At 50.8% G+C, this 19,460-nt stretch overlaps 1 pseudogene; it reads right to left on the minus strand.

Moving 5' to 3' along the window:
• Positions 1-9,152: 9,152 nt before the first annotated feature.
• On the minus strand, positions 9,153-15,314 carry LOC142910263 (uncharacterized; annotated as a pseudogene).
• Positions 15,315-19,460: the final 4,146 nt, after the last annotated feature.

Raw genomic sequence — 19,460 nt, forward strand, 5'->3', positions numbered from 1 at the left:
GACTGGGCTGAAGCCTAGCTAGGACCCTGGACCAGCCTTTCAGCCCTTCTAAGGGCTAAGGCTCGGCATACCCAGTGGTCAGGACCCACCGGGCCAGCGGTGGGTCAGATAGCCTCCCCTAGGTCCTAGCCGGAGGCCTAGGATAGCGGTAGACGTGTGAGTCCCGCCAAGTCCGGAGGTTGTACCTCCTTAGGTATCAAGGAGGTTAGCGGTAGACGTGTGAGTCCCGCCAAGTCCGGAGGCTGTGTACCTCCTTAGGTATGAAGGAGGTTAGCGGTAGGCGTGTGAGTCCCGCCAGGTCCGGAGGCTGTACCTCCCTAGGGTATCAGGTGAGGGGACCGAATATCCCTCTGTGTGTGTTAAGCGTTGTATAAGGAAATAATACAATAAACAGAGTGTGCCTCCTAAAGAAGTCTGCTCGTCCTTACAACACTACAAAGACAAAGACACCACTCCACCCCCCCCCGACCCCCCCGTATAGCCCCAACAGGGTGTCGGGGTAAGTGCAGTCAGCGAACAGCAGTGCCTGTGAAGGCTACCGGCACTGTGGCACACAAGGGGGTGGGTGGCTAGCACCACGCCCGGCCGCCTTTGTCTCCCCCAATTCGGATTATCGCTAACCGGGCATTGTTAGGAATCAAACTCTGTGTCGTGACCAGGTCCGCAGCGCTGACCGCTTCGCTGATTTCCGCCAACATGCCACATGCACGCACACACACACACACAAAGATCCCCCGTGTAGCCTTAACAGACTGTAGGGGCAAGTGCTGTTAGCGAGCACCTATGAAGGCCGGAACGGTACACGAGGGGGTGGGTGGCCAGCACCACGCCCGGCCACCTTTGTCTCCCAAGTGACGATGTCCACGACACACCGCTACACCGGGTACTCGTTTGAGCCCGGAGTCGACCGAGGGGATGCCCGGGACCGGTTCAGATAATCGTCGCCGATGCTTGCCGTGAGCGCGAATCGAAACCCGAATCGCCAAGTTCGTGGCGCGACGTAGCGCTAACCTCTACACTACGCACACTCGCGTAGTGTAGAGGTTAGTGCAGCGTAGCGCTAACCTCTACACTACACACACTCGCGTGGGGACGCGAGTGTGTGAGGGGACGCGTCGAGGCCGGCGGGCCACTCGCTACCCCGCCGTCTGGCACACCTGCTGGTAGCCGCCTGGCCGCGTGGCCGGGGCCGACAGTGGCGCTCCAGCCAGGCCCCGAGGCGGCGCTGTGCGCAGGCTCGGCACGCTCCACACTGACGATCCACCGCGGGGGGGTTTAAATCGCGGCGCTCGCGACCGTTACTCCGTAGACGACCGCCATCGTAACCCCCCACCCCCTACCCCCACCCCCCATCCCTCCCCGCCACCCCCCCCCCCCCCCCCCACGTGCCTCCTTGGTTGACCCGACTCTGTCAGGAGAGAGCTTCACCTTGCACGGACTGCCAGCTGCCGATGTTGCTACATGCGGCGAGGAGCCGGATGTGTCGGGTGGGGGCGGGTTTAAGGACACACGTTCTAACCCGAACGAACCTGCACCGCGGATGATGTTGGTTGCGAAAGTTTACTAGATTTCGATTTAAAGCTTTCATGACTACAAGGGTTCATCTCCTTTGGTTCTTTCGGTAAAGTCACCACCACGTAGAATGAGAATAAAATAATAAATTGATAAAATAAAATAACACAATAATATTCTCACGACGTTTCGGCCACAACACAAGCGGCCTTCATCAGGTGAAGGGACGAGATTGTCTGGAGGCGCTGTCCTCCAGACAGTCTAATCCCTTCACCTGATGTCCTCCAGAAAGTCTCATCCCTTCACCTGATGAAGGCCGCTTGTGTTGTGGCCGAAACGTCGTGAGAATTTCATTGCTTTATTTTATTATTTTATTCTCATTTTACGTGGTGACTTTACCGAAAGAACCAAAGAATATGTTCGTCACGTAAAAATAATCAAAGTGTCGGCCTACGGGCTGCACTTTTTGTTTTCTTTCAATCCCTTTGTCTCAATTCATTGGTCTTAGCCTGACGCAACTTTATACAAAATGTATAATGGTGTGGCAACTGGAGATGTCACTGTGTGGTGCCGGGCCTGCGAGGCCACGGCGGGATGGACACTGTCGTGGGTACACCCCGGACACACGTGGTGTAGCACCAGCCCTAGTGGGGGGCTTGGGTGAGCGCTGGTTCAGCGCCGTGGCTCCCGTTGAGAGAGCGAGAGAGCGTCAGCCCAGCCAGGGTTACGTTGGGGGCGTGGTACTCTGGCTAACCTGGGGACGTGTGACCGGATGATACTGGAGGGGGGCCACCGGCAGAGGGGGGCCAATAGGTGGTCACGTGGTCCGGGAAGAACTCTTGAGAGCCTTCGGGCAAGGGCGAGAGAGTTCTAGAAGGTGGGCGGGGCGAGAGGCGGCGCCGGCCCCATATAAGGGGGGGGGGCCTGTGAGGGGCTCGGGGTTCTTACTGTTGGAGAGGCGGGAGATCCACGTCAAGCTTGAAGAAGCCTCCAGCCACGTGGTCCAGGACCCAGCTTGTGGTCCGGACCGGGATAGCGGAGCCGTGTCTAGTTCTGCCGTAGCGTGGTTAGTTGGGTGGTCACCATCCCAGAGTTTGTTGTGTTAATAGCCTGGAGTGTGTTGTGTTAATAGCCTGTAGTGTGTTGTGTTAATAGCCTGTAGTGTGTTGTGTTAATAGCCTGGAGTATGTTGTGTTAATAGCCTGGAGTATGTTGTGTCAATAGCCTGGAGTATGTTGTGTTAATAGCCTGCAGTATGTTGTGTTAATAGCCTGGAGTGTGTTGTGTTAATAGCCTACAGTATGTTGTGTCAATAGCCTGGAGTATGTTGTGTTAATAGCCCTGGAGTGTGTTGTGTTAATAACCTGGAGTGTGTTGTGTTAATAGCCTGGAGTGTGTTGTGTTACTAGCCTGGAGTGTGTTGTGTCAATAGCCTGGAGGGTGTTGTGTTAATAGCCTGGAGTGTGTTGTGTTAATAGCCTACAGTATGTTGTGTCAATAGCCTGGAGTATGTTGTGTTAATAGCCCTGGAGTGTGTTGTGTTAATAACCTGGAGTGTGTTGTGTTAATAGCCTGGAGTGTGTTGTGTTACTAGCCTGGAGTGTGTTGTGTCAATAGCCTGGAGGGTGTTGTGTAAATAGCCTGGAATATGTTGTGTTAATATCCTGGAGTATGTTGTGTAAATAGCCTGGAGTGTGTTGTGTAAATGGCCTGGAGTGTTTTGTGTTAATGGCCTAGAGTGTGTTGTGTTAATAGCCCTGGAGTATGTTGTGTTAATATCCTGGAGTATGTTGTGTGAATAGCCTGGAGTGTGCTGTGTTAATAGCCTGGAGTGTGTTGTGTCAATAGCCTGGAGTGTGTTGTGTCAATAGCCTGGAGTGTGTTGTGTTAATAGCCTGGAGTGTGTTGTGTCAATAGCCTGGAGTGTGTTGTGTCAATAGCCTGGAGTGTGTTGTGTTAATAGCCCTGGAGCGTGTTCTGTTAATAGCCCTGGAGTGTGTTGTGTTAATAGCCTGGAGTGTGTTGTGTCAATAGCCTGGAGTGTGTTGTGTCAATAGCCTGGAGTGTGTTCTGTTAATAGCCTGGAGTATGTTGTGTTAATAGCCTGCAGTGTGTTGTGTTAATAGCCTGGAGTATGTTGTGTCAATAGCCTGGAGTATGTTGTGTTAATAGCCTGGAGTGTGTTGTGTTAATAGCCCTGGAGTGTGTTGTGTAAATAGCCTACAGTATGTTGTGTCAATAGCCTGGAGTATGTTGTGTCAATAGCCTGGAGTATGTTGTGTTAATAGCCTGGAGTATGTTGTGTAAATAGCCTGGAGTGTGTTGTGTAAATAGCCTGGAGTGTTTTGTGTTATTAGCCTGGAGTGTGTTGTGTTATTAGCCTGGAGTGTGTTGTGTTAATAGCCTGGAGTGTGTTGTGTTAATAGCCTGGAGTGTGTTGTGTTAATAGCCTGGAGTGTGTTGTGTTAATAGCCTGGAGTGTGTTGTGTTAATAGTCTGGAGTGTGTTGTGTTAATAGCCTGGAGTGTGTTGTGTTAATAGTTAATAATCGTGTTGCTCCTAAGACGTCTGCGACTCAGTTACACCCCACCTGCTGGTCATACACAACAACAACAACCGCTATTCGCCACTTAAGTGTCGGTGACGTCACCACGGCGCTTGTGCCAGGCTAAGTGCACGTTAAGGCAACATGAAGTATCGAACGCCCGTCATTATGTTCGGGCACACGTATCAGCAGCATTTGCAGCGACTGCGGGTCGTGTTTGCCAAAGTGCAGGCAGCCAATCTCAAATTTAAACTTGCAAAAGTGCCACCTCTTGCAAACATCGGTGCAGTATTTGGGCCACATCGTTAGCGAGTCCGAGTTAGCCATGGCTCCCGACAAAACGGCGCGCGTGCACACATGGTCTACCCCCAAGTTGGTGGGTGAAGTTCCCAATTTTGTCGGGGTTTCACATCATATTATCGCCGCTTTTTTCCCCAAGTTCACGACGATCCCAAAACCGCTCCACACGCTCGCTGCCAAGGACCAGAGATTTCGGTGGGCGGGGGGGGAGGAGGCCGCGTTTGTCGCGTCGGGCGATGGCCTCGTCAGCGCGCCGACCCCTCGGCGGCCCCGATTTCTCTCCGCCCCTTTGCGTTGGACACCGACAGCGGCAACGCCGGAATTGATGCTGCGCTGTCCCAGGTCGCGAACGGCACGGAGAACGTCGTGGCCCGCGGGAGCCATGCGTTGTCCCGCGCAGAGCGGCGCCGCTGTGCGACGCGCAGAGATCCGCTGGCCGTAGTTCGTCTTGTGCAGCGATATAGGCTGTATCTTTACGGACGGGACTCTGTCGTGCGCACGGACCACGCGGCCCTCCGATATTCCCTGCATATTGACCAGCCTTCCGGCCAACTGTCCCGCCGGTTGGAAAGTTTGCGGGATAACTCCTTCGCGGTGATCTACGGGAAGGGCGCGCGGCACTGTGATGCAGACGTCGCTGTCCCGTTTACCACCGAGTGACCAGCGTGCGTGCTTAATGGGTGCCGGTTGACGTAAGCCATCGTGCGTGAGGTTGCCACGTGCTGTAGTGGCATCTGTCGACGCGCCGCCACCCGCGGCGGATGCACCGCTCCCTCCTGTCGTTCAATTGTGTTCCAACGCCGTCTGGCGGGTGGTCGCAGCCGTGAGCCGGGCCGTGGCTTCTGGTTGATTCGTCAGAAATTGTTACGCTTCCCTCGCGGTTCGGGGGTTAATCGTTAAAGGGTTTTTGTTTCGAACGTTCGGTAGCCCTCCCTGTTAGGTAAATTGCGTTCGCGCACATTCCTGTAAGTGTTCCCCCTCCTTACGGTGAGGGAAAAAAAGTATTTGATCCCCCTGCTGATTTTGTACGTTTGCCCACTGACAAATAAATGATCAGTCTATAATTGTAATGGTAGGTTTATTTGAACAGTGAGAGACAGCATAACAACAAAATCCAGAAAAACGCATGTCAAAAATGTTATAAATTGATTTGCATGTTAATGAGGGAAATAAGTATTTGACCCCTCTGCAAAACATGACTTAGTACTTGGTGGCAAAACCCTTGTTGGCAATCACAGAGGTCAGACGTTTCTTGTAGTTGGCCACCAGTTTTGCATGTTCGGTCGACCTTTTGAAGACAGAATATTTGAAACTCAAAATTGTTTTTAGCAAGCACCAAATAATTTCCTCTGAACCTTAACCTGAACATCAAGTCGAGCGTTGGGGTTATGCTCCCTCGGTTTTACGTAAAACTCCATATCGGCAAATTCAGTTCTACCCTCCACACATTTTGCACCGCTTTTAATCAACGCGCGCCCAGCGACAATCGGCGCGTTCAGCAAAGGCAACTTCAAACGTGACGTTAAAACAATCGCCGTCAACAAATGATAACCGTCGAACGACGATGAAGGGTGCCAATTCAATCCCCGGTCGGGGGACGACTCAGCCCGCCATCGTCACCGTCGTCGACACCTCCCGGCCGTCGCGAAGCGAGCACCACTTTCTGCGAATGAAGTCAACCAGCCCCACCGTAGGAACGAGGCGGCCTTCGTGTCCACAACGAACACGGCCGCGCGTGTGCACGTCGTTCACCCCTCTCCCGCTCCGGCCCCCTCGCCGGCTCGCAACGGCGGCGACCGCCGACGGCGGCGGCCATGCGACGTCCGAGGCCCCCGGACGCAAAGAGGCGGAAACCTCCTCAGGGTTCCACGCGGAGACCTGGGGACACTTAGAGGCATTCAATCAAGATTCTAGGTTTTCGTGACTGCAAGGGAGCCACACCCTTTGGTTCTTTCGGTAAAAGTCATCACGTAGGTATAAAGTCAGGTAGGTATAAAATAAAGTAAATTAAATCATGTGACGTTTCGGGTGCAACACGACAAGCGTCCGTCATCAGGTGGGACAACCACAGCAAGTGACAATTGCTGAAGTGGGCAAAAGGGTTGCCGTGACAAGAGGCTACGTAGGTAAGAGAGGGGGAGGAGCCAGGGAGGAGAGATAGAGAGGGGGGTGTGGGGGGTAGGGGGAGTGGAGTGCTGCTAGAGGGATTAGGAAACTAGCAAGGAAATGCCGGGGGGGGGTGGGGGGAGGAGTGAGCGGGTCAGGGAGTGGGAGGCTGAAGAAACTGGAGATGCGGATATGAAGGCAACACCATAAAGCAGTTAAGGTTTTACCTGGTTAATAACATCCTTCCAATGAATGCTCAATTTGTATCCATCTTCTCGGTTGAAGTTATGTCTATGTTTAGATATCTGGATCGCTTCATGAACAAACCTTTGATAGTGGTTTGCAGAGTACCTTGGTCTTGGAAAAAAAAACTAAATCATGAGAGCCCACAGCGTTATAGCAATGGTCAGCCACGGCGGAGGTATTGGTTCTGCCGTGTTTCAGATCTGACTTGTGCTCGCGAACACGGTCCGAGATATGTCCTTTCGTTTCCCCAATGTAACAGCCACCACAGGTGCAACTTAGTTTGAAGACTCCAGGATATTGCATGTCAGGAATGACATCCTTCACCGATGGGATTAGATCACGGATTTTGTGTACTGTACTGAATCGGACCTGGATCTTGTGTTTGTTTAAGATTTTGAAAATATTTTTGGTAACACCTGCTATGTATGGTAACGTCATGGTGTTGATCGGCATCTCAGGGGGTTGTTTCTCCATGGTTGGAGAAACAGCTTTGCGAATAATGTGGTCCGAGTACCCATTCCCTCATCAAAACACTACACCATAGGGCCCACTGTATTTCTGACCAACACCACCTAGCCAGTGAACTGGAACACGTACACCAGGCCCTCAAGATGAATGGGTACTCGCAAAGCTGTTTCTCCAACCGTGTTTCTCCAATCATGTTTCTCCAACCATGGAGCAACAACCCCCTGAGACGCCGATCAAAACCATCACGTTACCATACATAGCAGGCGTTACCAAAAAGTTTTCCAAAATCTTAAATAAACACAAGATCCAGGTCCAATTCAGTACAGTACACAAAATCCGTGATCTAATCCCATCAGTAAAGGATGTCATTCCTGACATGCAATATCCTGGAGTCTACAAACGAAGTTGCACCTGTGGTGGCTGTTACATTGTGGAAACGAAACGACATATCTCGGACCGTGTTCGCGAGCACAAGTCAGATCTGAAACACGGCCGTGGCTGACCATTGCTATAACGCTGTGGGCTCTCATGATTTTGTTTTTTCCGAGACCAAGGTACTCTGCAAACCTTCAGGCTACTATATTCTTAGTTTTTTCGGTAAAGGCACGTTGAAAAAAACTAATAATATGAATTACTGCAGTCACGAAAGCTTTAAATCAAAATTTCTTGAGGCTACTATCAAAGGTTTGTTCATGAAGCCGTCCAGATATATAAACTTAGACGTAACTTGAACCGAGAAGATGGATACAAATTGAGCAATCATTGGAAGGATGTTGCCTTCATATCCGCATCTCCAGTTTCTTCAGCCTCCCACTCCCAGCCCCGCCCACTCCCCCCCCCCCCCCGGCATTTCATTGCTAGTTTCTTAATCCCTCTAGCAGCACTCCACTCCCCCTACGCCACACCCCCCTCTCTCTATCTCTCCTCCCTGGCTCCTCCCCCCCTCTCTTACCTACATAGCCTCTTGTCACGGCAACCCTTTTGCCCACTTCAGCAATTGTCTCTTGCTGTGGTTGTCCCACCTGATGACGGACGCTTGTTGTGTTGCGCCCGAAACATCACGTGATTTAATTTATTTTATTTTATACCTACCTACGTGATGACTTTACCGAAAGAACTTGGAGACATCACGACACCAAACAGCACGGTGCGAAGCCGAGACGCTTGAAGCGAGCCGCACACCTACACCCCCTCCCTCCCTCCCCCCCATGGTGAACTGGCCTCACCCATGTCAGAGTGAACCCCCTCCCTCCCCCCCATGGTGAACTGGCCTCTCCCATGTCAGAGTGAACCCCCTCCCTTACCCAGTGCCCGTCCCTCCTGACCCCCCCCTCCCGGAATGACGATTCCATCTCGGCGTCACGACCTGTCTCAGTCGGTCCATCCACTCACCCACCCTCCCACCCCTCTCCCTGCCCCCTCCTCCCTCGGCCCTCCCTCCTCCCCCCGCTCCACCCCCCGCCTCCCTCCCCGATCTTCTCTGCACCTCCCCCGTCGCCCCTCCCCCCCCCGCCTCCCCCCACGATCTTCTCTGCGCCTCCCCCCTCGCCCGTCCCCCCACCCCTCCCTCCGCTCTCCCCGCCCCTCCTCTCGCCGCCTCCTCTCTCACCCCCCCTCCCCCCGCTCTGCTCCTCCCCCCCCCTCTCCCCCCCCGCCCCGCCATGCCCCCCCCGGCGGCCGTCCACGCCTCCTCCGCCGGGTTGAAGTAAACGTTGACCCCCCGGCTCACGAGCTCCCGTCGCCTCTCGGCGAACCTCTGGTTCATCGCATGCTGCTCCCTCAGGAAGGCGTCGTGCTCCCTCGCCTCCCTCGCCCGCTCCGCCGCATCCCTCTGCCTCGCTCGTTCGCTCCTCTCCCGCCTCGATTCCCCGCGGCCCGTGGCTCCGCCGGCGCCCTCCGGGTGCCGGCCCTCCCTGGCCAGCGGCCGCCCCCTGTCGGGGACAATGAGCTGCCTCAGCCTGGCCGAGATGTCGGTGATCCTTCTCGGGTCTCCTCCTCCTCCGCCTCCTCCACCTCCTCCGCCTCCGCCGCCGCCTCGGCCCCTGTCCATGGCCGGCGGTTGTCACCGCTCGGATTCTCGCTCGGCCCTCCTGTGCTGTCACAAGCAGTGGGTCTCTGTGAGTGTGGGTCTCTGTGGGTCTCTGTGAGTGTGGGTCTCGGTGGGTCTCTGTGAGTATGGTTCTCTATGAGGGTGGGTCTCTGTGAGGGTGGGTCTCTGTGGGTCTCTGTGAGTATGGGTCTCTGTGGGTCTCTGTGAGTATGGGTCTCTGTGGGTCTCTGTGAGTGTGGGTCTCTGTGGGTCTCTGTGAGTGTGGGTCTCTGTGGGTCTCTGTGAGTGTGGGTCTCTGTGGGTCTCTGTGAGTGTGTGTCTCTGTGGGTCTCTGTGAGTGTGGGTCTCTGTGGGTCTTTGTGCGTGTGGGTCTCTGTGGGTCTCTGTGAGTGTGGGTCTCTGTGGGTCTCTGTGAGTGTGGGTCTCTGTGGGTCTCTGTGAGTAGGGGTCTCTGTGAGTGTGGTTCTCTGTGAGTATGGGTCTCTGTGGGTCTCTGTGAGTGTGGGTCTCTGTGGGTCTCTGTGAGTATGGGTCTCTGTGCGTGTGGGTCTCTGTGGGTCTCTGTGAGTATGGGTCTCTGTGAGTGTGGGTCTCTGTGAGTATGGGTCTCTGTGGGTCTCTGTGAGTGTGGATCTCTGTGAGTATGGGTCTCTGTGAGCATGGGTCTCTGTGAGTATGGGTCTCTGTGGATCTCTATGAGTATGGGTCTCTGTGAGTATGGGTCTCTGTGAGTGTGGTTCTCTGTGAGTATGGGTCTCTGTGGGTCTCTATGAGTATGGGTCTCTATGAGTGTGGTTCTCTGTGAGTATGGGTCTCTGTGAGTATGGGTCTCTATGAGTATGGGTCTCTATAAGTGTGGGTCTCTGTGAGTATGGGTCTCTGTGAGTGTGGTTTTCTCTGAGTCTCTATGAGTATGGTTCTCTATGAGTATGGGTCTCTGTGAGTATGGGTCTCTGTGAGTATGGGTCTCTGTGGGTCTGTATGAGTATGGGTCTCTGTGAGTATGGGTCTCTGTGAGTATGGGTCTCTGTGGGTCTCTGTGAGTATGGGTCTCTGTGGGTGTGGTTCTCTGTGAGTATGGGTCTCTGTGGGTCTTTATGAGTATGAGTCTCTGTGAGTATAGGTCTCTGTGGGTCTCTATGAGTATGGGTCTCTGTGAGTATGGGTCTCTGTGAGTGTGGTTCTCTGTGAGTATGGGTCTCTGTGGGTCTCTATGAGTATGGGTCTCTATGAGTGTGGTTCTCTGTGAGTATGGGTCTCTGTGAGTATGGGTCTCTATGAGTATGGGTCTCTATAAGTGTGGGTCTCTGTGAGTATGGGTCTCTGTGAGTGTGGTTCTCTGTGAGTCTCTATGAGTATGGGTCTCTATGAGTATGGGTCTCTGTGAGTATGGGTCTCTGTGAATATGGGTCTCTGTGGGTCTCTATGAGTATGGGTCTCTGTGAGTGTGGTTCTCTGTGAGTCTCTATGAGTATGGGTCTCTATGAGTATGGGTCTCTGTGAGTATGGGTCTCTGTGAGTATGGGTCTCTGTGGGTCTCTATGAGTATGGGTCTCTGTGAGTGTGGTTCTCTGTGAGTATGGGTCTCTGTGAGTATGGGTCTCTGTGAGTATGGGTCTCTGTGGGTCTCTATGAGTATGGGTCTCTGTGAGTGTGGTTCTCTGTGAGTATGGGTCTCTGTGAGTGTGGTTCTCTGTGAGTCTCTATGAGTATGGGTCTCTATGAGTATGGGTCTCTGTGAGTATGGGTCTCTGTGAGTATGGATCTCTGTGGGTCTCTATGAGTATGGGTCTCTGTGAGTGTGGTTCTCTGTGAGTATGGGTCTCTGTGAGTATGGGTCTCTGTGAATATGGGTCTCTGTGGGTCTCTGTGAGTATGGGTCTCTGTGGGTGTGGTTCTCTGTGAGTATGGGTCTCTATGGGTCTCACTCAGTGTGGGACCTTACCTGGTCAAATTAAAATGCTTGTGAGGTGATGTGTGATGATGATGGTTGGCTTGGATCACACGGCCTACGCAGAGGGTGGGGGGATGCGTGACATCATCAGGTGACATCACAGATGTGACGTCACCGCTCACTTGCCGTGACTAATATTAATATATACAAAAGTCTATTTTTATACTTGTTGCATTGTGTACAGTCTGGAAGCTACCCAGGTGCCAAATTTCAAGTTTGTTGCATGTTGGAAAGTAAGCTAAACATTTCGAACAGACACACATATTCACAAATTTCCCTTTTATACATCATAAACTGTATATTATGTGTGTATATATAAACTGTATATTACGTGTGTATAAACTGTATATTATGTGTGTGTATATAAACTGTATATTATGTGTATATAAACTGTATATTATGTGTATGTATAAACTGTATATTACGTGTGTATATAAACTGTATACTAAGTGTATATAAACTGTATATTATGTGTGTATATAAACTGTATATTATGTGTGTATATAAACTGCATATTACGTGTGTATATAAACTGTATATTATGTGTGTATATAAACTGTATATTAAGTGTATATAAACTGTATATTATGTGTATATATAAACTGTATATTATGTGTGTATATAAACTGTATATTATGTGTGTGTATGAACTCTATATTATGTGTATATGAACTGTATATTACGTGTGTATATAAACTGTATATTATGTGTATATATAAACTGTACATTATGTGTATGTATAAACTGTATATTATGTGTATATATGAACTGTATATTACGTGTGTATATAAACTGTATATTATGTGTATATATAAACTGTATATTATGTGTATATAAACTGTATATTATGTGTATATAAACTGTATATTACGTGTATATAAACTGCATATTATGTGTGTATATAAACTGTATATTATGTGTGTATATAAACTGTATATTATGTGTATATATAAACTGTATATTACGTGTGTATATAAACTGTATATTGTGTGTATATAAACTGTATATTATGTGTGTATATAAACTGTATATTATGTGTGTATATAAACTGTATATCACGTGTGTATATAAACTGTATATTATGTGTATATATAAACTGTACATTATGTGTATGTATAAACTGTATATTATGTGTATATATGAACTGTATATTACGTGTGTATATAAACTGTATATTATGTGTATATATAAACTGTATATTATGTGTATATAAACTGTATATTACGTGTGTATATAAACTGTATATTATGTATATATAAACTGTATATTATGTGTGTATATAAACTGTATATTATGTGTGTATATAAACTGTATATTATGTGTATATATAAACTGTATATTACGTGTGTATATAAACTGTATATTGTGTGTATATAAACTGTATATTATGTGTGTATATAAACTGTATATTATGTGTGTATATAAACTGTATATCACGTGTGTATATAAACTGTATATTGACGATGACGATGATGACGATGCCACGTGTCTATTGATGACGATGACGACGATGCCACGTGTCTACTGATGACGATGACGATGCCACGTGTCTACTGGTGACGACGATGATGACGATGCCACGTGTCTACTGATGATGACGATGCCACGTGTCTACTGATGACGACAATGATGACGATGATGACGATGCCACGTGTCTACTGATGACGACGATGATGATGCCACGTGTCTACTGATGACGACGATGATGACGATGCCACGTGTCTACTGATGATGACGATGACGACGATGCCACGTGTCTACTGATGACGACGATGATGACGATGCCACGTGTCTACTGATGACAACGATGATGACGATGCCACGTGTCTACTGATGATGACGATGCCACGTGTCTACTGACGATGATGATGACGATGCCACGTGTCTACTGATGATGATGATGACGATGCCACGTGTCTACTGATGACGACGATGATGACGATGCCACGCGTCTACTGATGACGACGATGATGACGATGCCACGTGTCTACTGATGATGACGATGACGACGATGCCACGTGTCTACTGATGACGATGATGACGATGCCACGTGTCTACTGATGATGACGATGATGACGATGCCATGTGTCAACTGATGACGATGATGACAATGCCACGTGTCTACTGACGATGACGATGATGACGATGCCATGTGTCAACTGATGACGATGATGACGATGTCACATGTCTACTGATGATGACGATGACGACGATGCCACGTGTCTACTGATGACGACGATGACGATGCCACGTGTCTACCTGATGACGACGATGATGACGATGCCACGTGTCTACTGATGATGACGATGACGATGCCACGTGTCTACTGACAACGATGATGATGGTGCCACGTGTCTACTGATGACGACGATGATGACGATGCCACGTGTCTACTGATGATGACGATGACGATGCCACGTGTCTACTGACGACGATGATGACGATGCCACGTGTCTACTGATGACGACGATGATGACGAACTCCGACGAACGGCGGCAGTCGCCCGACTCGGCACAGGGACTCACCAAACGTGGCGGCAGTCTTAGCGACGCTTTGCACGCGGCAACCTCTTCACGCAAACAGCCACCCCGTCTACAACACGCGGCAGGGGCAACGATCAAGCGGGCAGCAGCAGTCAGTCAGTCTCCCTCTGTGTGTCTCTCTCTCTGTCTATCCCTGTGTGTCTCTCTGTGTCTCTCTCTCTCTGTCTATCCCTGTGTGTCTCTCTGTGTGTCTCTCTCTGTCTATCCCTCTCTCTGTTTCTATCCCTGTCTCTCTCTCTCTGTCTATCCCCGTCTCTCTCTCTGTGTGTGTCTCTCTCTCTGTCTATCCCTGTGTGTCTCTCTGTCTCTCTCTCTGTCTGTGTCTCTCTCTCTCTGTCTATCCCCGTCTCTCTCTCTCTCTGTCTATCCCTGTGTGTCTCTCTGTGTCTCTCTCTGTCTATCCCTCTCTCTGTCTGTGTCTCTCTCTCTGTCTCTGTTTCTATCCCTGTCTGTCTGTCTCTCTGTCTATCCCTGTGTGTCTCGGTGTCTCTGTCTCTCTCTGTGTCTCTGTCTGTGTCTTTTGTGTTTTCTCTGTGTCTCTCTCTGTGTCTCTCTCTGTCTATCTCTCTCTCCGTCTCTGTCTCTCTCTCTCTGTCTCTCTGTGTGTCTCTCTGTCTATCTCTGTGTTTCTCTCTGTCTGTCTCTCTGTTTCTCTCTGTCAATCTCTCTGTGTCTCTCTCTGTCTCTCTCTGTCTCTCTCCGTCTCTCTGTTTCTCTCTGTCTGTCTCCCTGTGTCTCTGTCTCTCTCTGTTTCTCTCTATCTGTCTCTCTGTGTCTCTCTATCTATCTCTGCTCTGTCTCTCGCTGTTTCTCTCTGTCTCTCTGTGTCTCTCTCTCTTTGTGTCTATCTCTGTGTCTCTGTCTCTCTGTGTCTCTCTCTCTGTGTGTCTCTCTCTCTGTCTCTCTCTGTGTGTCTCTCTCTGTGTCTGTGTGTCTCTGTCTCTCTCTGTGTGTCTCTCTCTGTGTCTGTGTGTCTCTGTCTCTCTCTGTGTGTCTCTCTGTGTGTCTCTCTCTGTCTCTCTCTCTGTGTGTGTCTCTCTGTGTCTCTCTGTGTGTCTCTCTGTGTGTCTCTCTGTGTCTCTCTCTGTGTGTCTCTGTGTCTGTCTGTGTGTCTCTCTGTGTGTCTCTGTCTGTGTGTCTCTCTCTGTGTCTGTCTCTGTCTGTGTCTCTCTCTCTGTGTCTCTGTCTGTGTGTGTCTCTCTGTCTCTGTCTGTGTCTCTCTCTGTCTCTCTGTGTCTCTCTGTGTATCTCTGTGTCTCTCTGTGTGTCTCTGTGTCTCTTTCTGTGTCTCTCTCTCTCTGTGTCTCTCTCTGTCTCTCTCTGTGTCTCTGTGTCTCTCTCTCTGTGTCTCTCTCTCTCTGTGTCTCTCTGTGTGTCTCTGTGTCTCTCTCTGTCTCTCTCTCTGTGTGTCTCTCTCTGTGTCTCTCTGTCTCTCTGTGTCTCTCTCTGTGTGTCTCTCTCTCTCTGTGTCTCTCTCTGTGTGTCTCTCTCTCTGTGTGTCTCTCTGTCTCTCTGTGTTTCTCTCTGTGTCTTTCCCCTTGTGTCTCTCTCTCTGTGTGTCTCTCTGTCTCTCTGTGTCTCTCTCTCTGTGTCTCTCTCTGTCTATCTCTGTGTCTCTCTCTCTGTGTCTGTCTGTGTGTCTGTCTGTGTGTCTCTCTGTCTGTGTCTCTCTCTGTGTGTCTCTCTCTGTGTGTCTCTGTGTCTCTCTGTGTCTGTCTGTGTGTCTCTCTGTGTCTCTCTGTCTCTCTCTGTGTCTCTCTCTGTGTTGAACTTCGCACTCAGATCGTCAGCGAGGCGACTGCGACCCGAGCGGTTAGCTCGGGTCGCATTGGGGCGGGGGGAGGGGCCAACCAGCGAGGCAATGCTGCGATTGTACAGAGGGAGGAGGAGGGGGAGGGGCCTCTATCACTTCCCCAACGAGGCAAAGATTGTGAATATTAATTCACGTTTTGGGGAAATGGCAATTCTTCGTACAGCAGAGAGATCTCTCCGGAATTATTTAAGACAATATTTGGGCATTGAGGCTTTATTCATGGCAGAGAGCAATATCCCTTCTTTATTAGAGATGTATTTGCGGTTAAAGTAAACAATTAAACGAAACTATATATACTTTTTATTTTACCAGGAAAAGCTGTAGTAGTGTACAGGCCCTTTTCACAAGCGACCTGGCCAGAAATGATAGCTCAGCTAAATGTCTTCTTACGCGGAAATTGACAGAAGCCGAATATCTTCTTTGGTTCTTTCGGTAAAGTCACCACGTAGAATGAGAATAAAATTATAAATTGATAAAATAAAATAACACAATACAATTCTCACGACGTTTCGGCCACAACACAAGCGGCCTTCAGGTGAAGGGACGAGACTGTCTGGCTGAAACGTTGTGATAATTTTATTGCGTTATTTTATTTTATCAATTTATTATTTTATTCTCATTCTACGTGGTGACTTTACCGAAAGAACCAAAGAAGATGAATCCTTGCAGTCACGAAAGCTTTAAATCGACAATTTAACCTTAAAAAACCTTCGGCGCAAGCCCTTGAAACTTACCTACAAGCAAGGGGTCCACTGAGCTGATAGCTTCTCTTCTTTTAGGAGCGACCTGTCCACAAATGATCGCCCCTCCAAGCAAGCGGCGTGTTGTCGCGTGGACAACGTCGGCAGCCAAACACCGTGAATGCGCCGTGGTGATGTTGACTTTAAATGTGGGGCGAAAAAACCGGAGGGCCCGGAGAGAAATCCACGCGACCATGGGGAGAGACGCAAACTCTAAATATACAGCAGCAGCAGCAGGCGTCAGGGTCGGGATCGAACCCACTACCTCCTGTAGACCAGGCGACGTAGTTAACATCTCGTGTGTGACACGTGTCTCAACACACACGCGAGTGAGGACACACACACGGAATACACACACACACACTGGGGAACAAACACACACACATAAAACACACACACACGGAACACACACACGGGACACACACGGAACACACACACGGAACACACACACGGGACACACACGTAACACACACACACGGAACACACACACGGAACACACACACGGGACACACACACGACACACACACACAGAACACACACACGGAACACACACACGGGACACACACACGTAACACACACACACGGACCACACACACGGAACCCACACACACGGAACACACACACGGAACACACACACCGAACACACACACACGTAACACACACACGGAACACACACACGGAACACACACAGGGGACACACACACGTAACACACACACACGGAACACACACACAGAACACACACACGTAACACACACACCGAACACACACACGTAACACACACACACGTAACACACACACACGGAACACACACGGAACACACACACGGAACACACACACCGAACACACACACGTAACACACACACACGGAACACACACACGGAACACACACACGGAACACACACACACACGGAACACACACACGGAACATACACACGGAACACACACACGGAACACGACTGGGTGAGTGGGTGAGTGTGTGGGTGGGTGAGTGTGTAGGTGAGTATGTGAGCGACTGGGCGAGTGATTGGGTGAGTGAGTGTATGAGTGGTTGTGTGAGTGGGTGGGTGAGTGTGTTTCTGGGTGAGTGTGTGGGTGGGTGAGTGGGTGGGTGAGCATGTGAGTGAGTGAGCGACTGGGTGAGTGGGTAGTGAGTGTGTGGGTGAGTGTGTGAGCAACTGGGTGAGTATGTGAGCGACTGGGTGAGTGAGTGTGTGTGTGAGTGAGCTACTGGGTGAGTGGGTGGGTGTGTGAGTGTGTGAGGTGAGTGTGTGAGCGACTGGGTGAGTGTGTGAGTGAGTGAGCGACTGGGTGGGTATATGGGTGGGTGAGTGTGTGGGTGGGTGAGTGTGTAGGTGAGTATGTGAGAGACTGGGCGAGGGATTGGGTGAGTGAGTGTATGAGTGGTTGGGTGAGTGGGTGGGTGGGTTAGTGTGTGAGTTTCTGGGTGAGTGTGTGGGTGGGTGAGTGGCTGAGTGAGTGGGCGAGTAAGTGAGCGAGTGGGTGGGTGAGTGGGTGAGAGTGTGGGTGGGTGAGTGTGTGAGCAACTGGGTAAGTGAATGTGTGTGGGTGGGTGAGCGTGTGAGTGAGTGAGCGACTGGGTGAGTGGGTAGTGAGTGTGTGGGTGAGTGTGTGAGCGAGTGTGTGAGCAACTGGGTGAGTATGTGAGCGATTGGGTGAGTGAGTGTGTGAGTGAGCGACTGGGTGAGTGGGTGGGTGTGTGAGTAAGTGTGTGAGGTGAGTGTGTGAGCGACTGGGTAAGTGAGTGTGTGTCTGTGAGTGGGTAGGTGAGCGTGTGAGTGAGTGAGCGACTGGGTGAGTGGGTAGTGAGTGTGAGTGCCGGACGGGTAACTCTGTCGTGGACAGTGCTGTGGGGGGAGGTCCAATTTCGATTGGCTCCTCCCCTCATGGCATCTGTGTCCACCACAGGGGCTAAACGGGGGCTCTGGACGGGTGCGAGGGGCTGGTAACCCCTCCACCTTCAATTAATTACCGCTAAACCACGAGTTAAACTGAAATATGTAACTAATAAGCTTGTGCCGGAGGCCCCGGGGGCCAGGCGTCTATGACGTCTCCTGGCCAAACCCCAATTGGCGGAGCCAGGAGATTGAATATCTACCCTCGGGGCTCCTCCATAAACAACGAAAAACCACTACGGGTGGCCACGTGGAATGTTCGAACGCTCACTGCGGAGGAGAGGCTGCCACTCCTCTGTCGGGAGCTGGACCGGTACCGCCTGGATCTATGTGACATTCAGGAGGTCCGGTGGACCGGTTCTGGTTCCTGCCACCATGAGGGGTGGACAGTCCTCTACTCGGGGCAGCAGACTGCCAAACAACAGGGTGTGGCTCTTTTGAACAAAAGAATGAAGGGGGCGTGGGAGCATGGCGGTGAGGTGTGGGAAGCTGTAAGCCCCAGGCTACTTTGGGCTCGCCTTCCCATCAACTGGAGGCGAGGAATGGTGGTCGTGGTTACTTATGCCCCCACCGAAGATGAACATCCGTGGAGGGATGCAGGCAAAGCCGATGAGTCAGATGCCTTCTATGATCTCCTGTCACAGGTGCTGGCTAAAGTGGCCCCTCGGGATAGAGTCATCATGTTGGGTGACTTCAATGCCCGAGTTGGTCATGATGCTGGCACCTGGTCTGGAGTGATTGGAGGGCATGGACCAGATCAGCTCAATAACAACGGTAGGAGGCTGCTAGATTTTTGTGCAGCCCATGGGCTTGTAATTACCAACACGCTGTTCCGGCATCGGCGCATTCACACAACATCATGGATGCATGCCGGGTCCAAGCAAGAACATCTGCTGGACTACATAGTGACGGACCAGCGGATGCGAGCCCATGTCCTTGACACCAGGACCTACCGTGGAGCTGATCTGCCCTCTGACCATCGACTAGTCATCTGTAAGATGCGCCTGCCATTCTTCTACTCCGGTGGTGGGTGTACACCCAGGACCCCATTCCAACCTAAAGTGGCCTGATCTCAGTTATCTGATGAAAGTTGCAAGCGAGAATTTAATCATTGCTTGTGGCTGGGATTGGCATCGTCCCCGACTCCTCCTGATGTCGAGGGTAAATGGGCGAGGTTTAGGACTGTGACTCATGCAGCTGCAATGGCTGCTTTGGGCACGCGGTCCAGACCTCCCCAGAGACCCTGGCTGACAGAGGAGGTGTTCAGGA

The sequence above is a fragment of the Petromyzon marinus genome, unplaced genomic scaffold, assembly GCF_048934315.1.
Source record: "Petromyzon marinus isolate PM22_M1 ecotype Great Lakes invasive population unplaced genomic scaffold, UKy_Petmar_22M1.pri1.0 PM_G_Scaffold_14, whole genome shotgun sequence".
NCBI lineage: Eukaryota > Metazoa > Chordata > Hyperoartia > Petromyzontiformes > Petromyzontidae > Petromyzon > Petromyzon marinus.